The following is an 8,892-nucleotide window of genomic DNA, read 5'->3' on the forward strand; positions in this document are numbered from 1 at the left end:
CGTGCCCCAGCAGCACCCGGAAGGGCGCACCTCCTTAACCTCAGCATTTGGGAAGCAGAAGAGGATCTCTGTGAGTGCGGTGTCATCCCGGTCCACACAGTGACTTCCAGACCAGCCAGGGCTGCTGAGTGAGACATTGTCTCAAAAGACAAGCAAACGAAGAAACGGTGGCTGAACTCGGATGGCAAAGGACTCGCCACACACTGGTGAAAATCTGAATCCCATTCCTGTGAAAAAGGCACCGTGCAGCTGTGTGTGCCTGCGCGCCCCGAGCTGGGCCCAAGGGGCTTCTGGCCTGTCAGTCTAGTCAGTCTGTGAGAGCCACCCTGTAAGAGAGATCCAGCCTCAAAAAAATAAGGTGGATTGTGATAAAGGAAGCCGTGCAATGTGAAATAGCGACCAACCATTGGCCTCTACACACTCATGCTTCTCAACGGGTGTACATCCACTAAAACAAAAAGCACGCCCTGTGTGCATGCACACATATACACGCAAACCTGGGAAAACTATCTCCTCAGTCTCCCTAGATCTTCCTAGTCATGGGCATACCTTCACACACACACACACACACACACACACACACACACACACACCCTAAAGTAAAATTCAACAGCCAGCTATGATGGCTCATGTCTGTAAGTCTCAGATACCTGGAAGCTGAGGCAGAAGGATTACTTCAGCTCACAACTGAGTTTGGGAATAGGATGGGAAACACAGAGAGGCTCCAGCTAAACAACAAATCCATTTATTCCTTGCATTCTGATTGCAAGTATTTTTTTAATTCTTTATTAATTACACTTCATTCACTTTGTATCCCCCCCTGTGGTTCCCTCCCTCCTCCCCAATCCCTCCCTTCCTCCACCTTCTGCATGCATGCCCCTCCCCAAGTCCACTGATAGGGGAGGTCTTCTTTTCCTTCCTTCTGATCCTAGTCAATTAGGTCTCATCAGGAGTGGCTGCAGTGTCTTCTTCTGTGGCCTGGTAATGCTGCTTCCCCCTCAGGGGGAGGTAATTAAAGAGCAGGCCAATCAGTTCATATCAGAGACAGTCCCTGTTCCTATTACAATGGAACCCACTTAAACCCTGAACTGCCATGGGCTACATCTGTGCAGGGGTCTTAGGTTATCTCCATGCATAGTCCTTGGTTGGAGTATCAGTCTAAGGAAAGGCCCCTGTGCTCAGATTTTTTTGGTTGTACTGCTCTCCTTGTGGAGTTCCTGTCCTCTCCAAATCTTACTGTATCCCACTTCTTTCTTAAGATTCCCTGCACTCTGCCCAAAGGTTGCCCATAAGTCTCAGCATCTGCATTGATAGTGTGCAGGGCAGAGCTTTTCAGAGGTCCTCTGTGTCAGGCTCCTGACTTGTTTCCTCTTTTCTCCTTCTTCTGATGTCTATCCTCTTTGCCTTTCTGGATAGGAATTGAGCATTTTAGGAAGAGTCCTCCCTCTTGATTAGTTTCTTTAGGTGTACAGATTTTAGTAGCTTTACCCTATATTATATGTCTATCTGAGTGAGTATATACCGTGTGCATCTTTCTGCTTTTGGGATAGCTCACTCAGGACGATCTTTTCCAGATCCCACCATTTACCTGCAAATTTCATGATTTCCTTGTTTTTTATTGCTGAGTAATATTCCATTGTGTAGATATACCACAATTTGTGCATCCATTCCTCCACTGAGGGGCATCTGTGCTGTTTCCAGCTTCTGGCTATTACAAATAAGGCTGCTACAAACATGGTTGAGCAAATTTCCTTATTGTGTACTTGAGACTCTTTGGAGTATATGCCTAGAAGTGGTATAGCTGGATCTTGAGGAATTGCTATTCCTAGTTTTCTGAGAAAGCGCCAGGTTGCTTTCAAAGTGGTTATACAAGTTTACATTCCCACCAGCAGTGGAGGAGGGTTCCCCTTTCTCCACAACCTCTCCAGCATGTGTTGTCTCTTGAGTTTTTGCTCTTAGCCATTCTGATGGGTGTAAGGTGAAATCTCAGGGTCGTCTTGATTTGCATTTCCCTGATGGCTAATGAGGTTGAACATTTCTTTAAGTGTTTCTCTGCCATTTGATATTCCTCTATTGAGAATTCTCTGTTTAGCTCTGTACTCCATGTTTTAATTGAATTACTTGATTTTTTGCTGTTTAACTTCTTTAGTTCTTTATATATACTGGATTGCAAGTATTTTATTAAGGATTTTGGTGTCCTTGTTCACCAAAGAAATCATTATCAACACAAAATCATAAATTTTCTTAAGATTTTATGTGACTTTAAAAAAAATCAGTTTTATGGTTCTTGGGTTGTTTGAAGAAGAATGGGCTCCGATAGGCTCAAATGATTAAATGCTTGGAAGTGGAAGGAAGTGGAAAGACTTGAAAAGATTACAAGGATTATGAGGTGAGGTGTGGCATTGTTGGAGGAAGTATGTCACTGAGTGTGGGCAGAGGAAGTAAAAAAATGGCCAATAAATATGTGAAAAAGTTCAACATCCTTTTTCTATCAGGAAAATGCATATTACAGCTGCATCAGAGCTGGGGAGGGAGCTGCCTAGCATGCATGAGTCCCTGGGCTTCATACAGAGAACTGAGCAGATAGAAGCTGAAATTCAACATCATTCTTGGCTAGAGAGGAAATTTGACATCTGAGCTAGAGACCATGTTTCAAAAAACAAAACTCAAAAAAAATCTATATTGAGAGTCCATCTTTAAAATCATAAGATTAATAAACCCTTAGCCAATAACTAAAAGATGAAGAGAGAAGATCCAAATTAATAAAACTAGAGTTGAAAATGGGAACGTCACAACAGACACTGAGAAAATCTAGAGAGAATCATAAAGACTTACTTTAAAATTCTGTACTCCACCAAATTGGAAAGCCTAAAAGAAATGGATAAAATTCTTGGTATGTATCACCTACCAACGTTAAGTCAAGATTAGATAAGTAATTTAAGCAAACCTATAACCCTGAGTGAAATAGAAGTAGTCATCAAAAGTCTACCAACCAGTGCTTGCTTCAGCAGCACATATACTAAAAGTGGAATGATACAGAGAAGATTAGCATGGCCCCTGAGCAAGGATGACACACAAATTCATGAAGCATTCCATATTTTCACCTAGATGTCCCTCAACAGAGAAATGGATACAGAAATTGTGGTACATTTACACAATGGAATACTACTCAGCTATTAAAAACAAAGAAATAATGACATTTGCAGGCAAATGGTGGGAACTAGGAAAGATCATCCTGAGCGAGGTAATCCAGAAGCAGATAGACACATATGGCATATACTCACTTATAAGTGGCTATTAGACATATAACATAGGATAAACATCCTAAAATCTATACTCCTAAAGAAGCTAAATAACAAGGAAGACCCTAGGGAAGATGCTCAATCCTCATTCAGAAGGGCAAACAAGATAGACATATGAAGAAGGAGAAGACAAGGAACAAGACACGAGCCTACCATAGAGGGCCTCTGAAAGACTCTACTGATCGAGGTATCGAAGCAGAGGCTGACTCATAGTCAAACTTTGGGCAGAATGCAGGGAATTTTATGAAAGAAAAGGAAGACAGAAAGACCTGAAGGGGACAGGAGCTCCAAAAGGAGACCACCAGAGCCAAAAAAACTGGGCCCTGGGGGCCCTGCTGAGACTGATACCCCAATCAAGGACCATGCATGGAGAAGACCTAGACCCCCTGCTCAGAGGAAGCCCATTGACTCAGTTTCCAAGTGGATTCCCTAGTAAGGGAAGGAGGGACTGTCTCTGACATGAGCTCAGTGGCTGGTTCTCTGATCACCTCCCCCTGGGGGGTACAGCTTTACTATGCCACAAGAAAGACAATGCAGCCAGTCCTGATGAGACCTCATAGGTTCGGGTCAGGTAGAGGTCCTCCCCTATCAGTGGACTAGGGGCGGGCCATAGGGGGAGAAGAGGGAAGGAGGGTGAGATTGGGAGGGAATGAGGGAGAGGGCCACAGTTGGGATACATAGTGAATAAATTGTAACAATAATAATTAAAACAAAAAAAATTAAAAGTCTACCAACCAGAAAATGCCCAGATGAAGTAAACTCAGAATTCTACCAAACTTTCAAAGAATTAATGACAATTCTCCTCAATCTATTCCACAAGAAACTAAAGGAGCACCACCTAATTCTTCTTATGTCATCACAATTACTTTGATACCAAGTTTACACAAGACTCAACAAAGAAAGAAATTTATAGGACAATATCCTTTATGAACACAGATGCAAACACTCTCAATAAAATACATGCAAACCAATCCAACAAGACATCCGCCATGATCAAAGACTTCATCCTAGAGATGTAGGAATTGTTCAACAGACATAAATTAATAAAGGTAATCCACCATATAAACAAACTGAAAGACAAAAATCACATGGTCATCTCATTAGATGCAGAAATAGTCTGCCAAAATCCAACACCCCTTCATGATAAATGTCCTGGAGAGATTAGGAATACAAGAAACATAATTCAACATAATATTAAAAGCAATTTATAGCAGGCCTGCATCTAAAAGCTTCTTAAACAGAAAGAAACTAAAAGCACTTCTACTAAAATTAGGACAAGATGGTCCGCTCTCTTTATATTTATTCAATATAGTACTTGAAGTATTAGCTAGAGCAATAAGACAACTAAAGGAGATCAAGGGTTACAAATTGGAAATGAAGAAGTCAAAGTATCTTCATGTGCAGATGATATGATAGTACACATAGCGGACCCTAAAAATTCCACCAGGAAACTCCTACAGTTAATAAATATGTCCAGCAAATTCGCAGGTTATAAAATTAACACAGAAAAATCAGTAGCTTCCCTACATAAAAATGACAAATGGACTGAGAAAGAAATCAGGGAAATAGCACCCTTAACAATGGTCTCAAACAATATCTTGGGATAACTCTAACCAAGCAAGTGAAAGTCTTATATGATAAAAATTTTGAGATATTAAAGAAGATATCTAAGATGGAAAGATCCCTCATGCTCACGGATGGGTAGGATTATATAGTAAAATGGCAGCTCTACTAAATCAGTCTCTACATTTAACACAATCCCCATCAAAATCCCAAGACAATTCTTCACAGAAATTGAAGGGACAATTTTCAGCTTCATAAGGAAACACAAAAAACCCAGGATGGTTAAAACAATCATGAACAATAACAGAACTTTTGGAGGTCTCACCATCCCTGATCTCAAATTGTGCTACAAAGCTATAAGAATAAAAACAGCATGGCATTAACATAAAATAGACACACTGATGAATAGAACCAAACTGAAGACCCATGCATAAGTCCACACGTCTATGGATATCTGCCTTTTGACAAAGAAGCCATAAATACACACTGGAAAGAAAAGCAGCATGTTCAACAAATGGTGCTGGTCAAAATGGATGGCTGCACGTAGAAGAATGTAAATAGATCCATATTTGTCACTCTATATAAAACCCAACTCCAAATGGATCAAGGACCTCAACATAAGGCCACATACCCTGAATCTAATAGAAAGGAATGTGGGGCATAGTCTTGAACACATTGGCACAGGGTATAACATTCTGAACAAGACAGTAATGGTGCGGGCCCTAAGATCAACCATTAATAAAGGGATCTCATGAAATCGAAGAGATCCTGCGTGGCAAAAGACACCATCATTCGGACAAAGCAGTAGCCTATAGAATGGGACAAGATCTTTACCAATTACATGTTCAACAGAGAGTTAGTGTCTAAAATATACAAATAACTAAAAACAAAACAAAACAAAACAAAACAAAAACCCTGGATATTAATAAAACGAGAAAACCAAAATTAAAAAAAAATGGGGTACAGATCAAACAGAGAATTCTCAACAGAGAAATCCCAAATGGCTGAGAAACCCTTGAAGAAATGTTCAACATCTTTAGCCATCAGGGAAACGCAAATCAAAACTACTTCGAGATTCGATCTTACACCGGTTGCGGTGATGGATAAAATCGATGAAGGAAATGATAGACCACGATGGTGAGGGTGTGGGGGAAGGGAGACACGAACGCATGGCTTTTGGGAGCACCAGCTTGGACAGCCAGTATCGGAAGCAACGTGGCAGCTCCTCAGGAAGTGGCTGATAGATCCACCTCAAGATCCAGCTTACCCCCCCGTCCCCCCCCCCCAAAGATTCTGCGTCCCGTCCCAGAGACACTTGCTCATCCATGTTCATTGCCTCTCTATTCTTTTTGTTGTTTGTTTGTTTTCGGAGGGGCCAGGTTACCCTTCCTCCCAAAGGTTACAATGAAAGGCATATGCCACCACTGCCAGGCTTTGCCTTGCTATTTCTAATAGCCAGAAATTAAAAACAGCCTAGATGTCCATCAGCAGATAAATGAAGGGTGTAAATGTGGTACATTTATACAATGGAAATTTATTCATCTGTTAAAAATGAAACTATAAAACTTTCAGCAGCTTGAAAAAATATCACCCTGAGTAAGGAAACCCAGACCCCCAAATACAAATATTGTATGTTTTCTCCTACATGTGAATATTACCTCCCCCGCCCCAAGACAGAGTTTCTTTGTGTAGCCCTGACTGTCCTAGAACTCATTTGTAGATCAGGCTGGCCTGGCACCCAGAGATCTGCCTGCCTCTGCCTTCCGAATGCTAGGATTAAAGGCATGTACTGCCACTGCTTGGTTTTAGAATAAATAAATGTTTAAAAAAGAATATTACACAATTATTTGAAAGACTGAATTTCATTGATATAGAATTGTCTCAACAACATACCAAGTAAAGGCATGCAATATGAAGAGCGTGCTCTAATTTGCATTTTAGTGCAAAAAGGGTGTCATTCATATTTCTATATACTTGAATATTCATCTGGAGAGTAGAAATAGTATAATCTACCCACAGAGAAAGTGCACAACCTTTATGCAGTGCCCTGACTGGCCCAGCGCTTGAGAGCTTTAATCTTTGCTCATTATTGGAAAGTGGCAAAACCTTTCAGAAACAGAACACAGTGAAAAGGAAGTAGGTTTCTGAGGGTGTGTCCTAGCAGGGCACATGGAGACCCCCAGGGGCTTCCTCTGCTGCCATGGAGTAAGTAGTTTTACAATCCCCAAACTCATAGTCCCCAAAACAATAGTGGCCAGGGATTAACACCCATGAAATGGTGAGCCCAAATAACATTTTCTTTCTTATAAGTTGATTGTCTCAAGTATTTTGTCCTAGTGATAGGAAGCTGGCTATTTCAAACACCAATCTTATCTCAGCAAATTATTGTGAAAGATGTCTGTCTTGGTTACTTTTTTGTGGCTGAAAAGAGATGAAAGGGCCTTAATGAAGAGAGTTTATTGGGGCTTACAGTTTCAGAGCGTTAGAGCCTATGATTATTATGATCAGGGACAGGGCGGCAGGAAGACAGGCATGGTACTGTGAGAGTAGCTGAGGTCTTACATCTGATCCACAATCAAGAGACAGAGATAGAGATAGACAGACTGACAGATGGACAGGGAGAGAGAGACACACAGAGAGAGATAGAAAGAGGCTGGGAATAGTATAGAATTTAGACTTTGAACCCTCTAAGTCTGACTGCAATAACATATATTCTCCAACAAGGCCACACCCCCTAATTCTTCCCAAACAATTCCACTAACTGAGGAGCAAGTATTCAAACCTAGGGAGGCCATTCTCATTCAAAACATCACAATGTCCACTATTGATAATTTCTTGCTTATAATGGATTTTTATATTGAAAGGTTCATATAAAATTTTAATATAAAATATCAACATAAGTCCTTTGATTTTTTTTTCTTTAGAAAATGGGATAAATAGGGTTGTGGTAGCTCATGCCTTTAACCCCAGAAATCAGGAGGCAGAGGCAGGTAAATCTCTGAGTTTGAGGCCAGCCTGGTCTACAAAGGAAGTTCTAGGACAGCCAGGGCTACACAGAGAAACCCTGTGTTGAAACAAACAGACAAACACAAAAACAGAAAAGAAGATAGGATAAATGTTCAGTAAGTCCTACTTAATCATAGCTTACTACTGATGTGCTACGAAGAGTATGAAAGGCAGGATGGAATTATCACAGAAAAAAAAAATCCCCAGTAGCCTCTGGGGTATCTTAACTCTTTGCAGTTTTCCATCCAAAGCAGAGGAAGATGATGAAAGGCTGACTCAGAATTCTAGGGCCCAGTCCTTCTGCCAGCAGGAGAGGCATGAGAGAAGCCAGCAGTGTTAGGTCAGGAGGCCTTGTTTCTCTGAATGACAGAAGCCATGTTTCTCTGCATGATGGAAGCCATATTCTCTCTACGACGGAAGCCGTGTTCTCTGTGTGGTAGAAGCCATGTCTCTCTGTGTGCTGGAAGCCATGTTCTCTGTGTGCTGGAAGCCATGCTTCTCTGCATGACGGAAACTATGCTTCTGTGTGTGCTCTGGACACTAGAATAAGCTCTGTTGTCCTGAGTAAGCAATGCCTGTGTCAGGGCTGAGCCGTGTTCCAGGATCATGTCTCAGATTCTGTTATGACTGGCAGTAGAAAATGAGAACCAGCCAGTCTCCAGACATGTTAATTTGCTAGTTTTCATCACAAAACATTTAGAGGTAATAGTAACAAGAGGAAAATATTTAAGTTGGTCCTTTATCAACTTTAATTTTCCATTTCCAGCTTAATGGCTAACTAATTACAAAAAAAAAAAAAAGAAATTATCTTGGCCTAAGCTGGTGTTTCCTTTTATTGAAGGTAGGGGTTTCAACCCCTGGGATACAACTGACAACTTCTGGAGACTTTTTGAGTTGTTTCTACTTGTGGACTGTTTCTGGCACTTAATGGTTGGAGATCAAAGGTGACGCCAACTCTTCCACAAAGCACAGCACAACCTCTCTGAGAGTTCCTCAGTCTGAAGTTTTACACATCAAGACG

General features: G+C 41.2%; 1 non-coding gene across 1 annotated transcript; it reads left to right on the forward strand.

The window, feature by feature from the left end:
• Window positions 1–2,995: 2,995 nt before the first annotated feature.
• On the forward strand, window positions 2,996–3,102 carry LOC132655031 (U6 spliceosomal RNA). The gene has a single exon (XR_009592614.1). It is a non-coding gene; the product is annotated as a U6 spliceosomal RNA (small nuclear RNA).
• Window positions 3,103–8,892: the final 5,790 nt, after the last annotated feature.

Source organism: Meriones unguiculatus, chromosome 6, assembly GCF_030254825.1.
Source record: "Meriones unguiculatus strain TT.TT164.6M chromosome 6, Bangor_MerUng_6.1, whole genome shotgun sequence".
NCBI lineage: Eukaryota > Metazoa > Chordata > Mammalia > Rodentia > Muridae > Meriones > Meriones unguiculatus.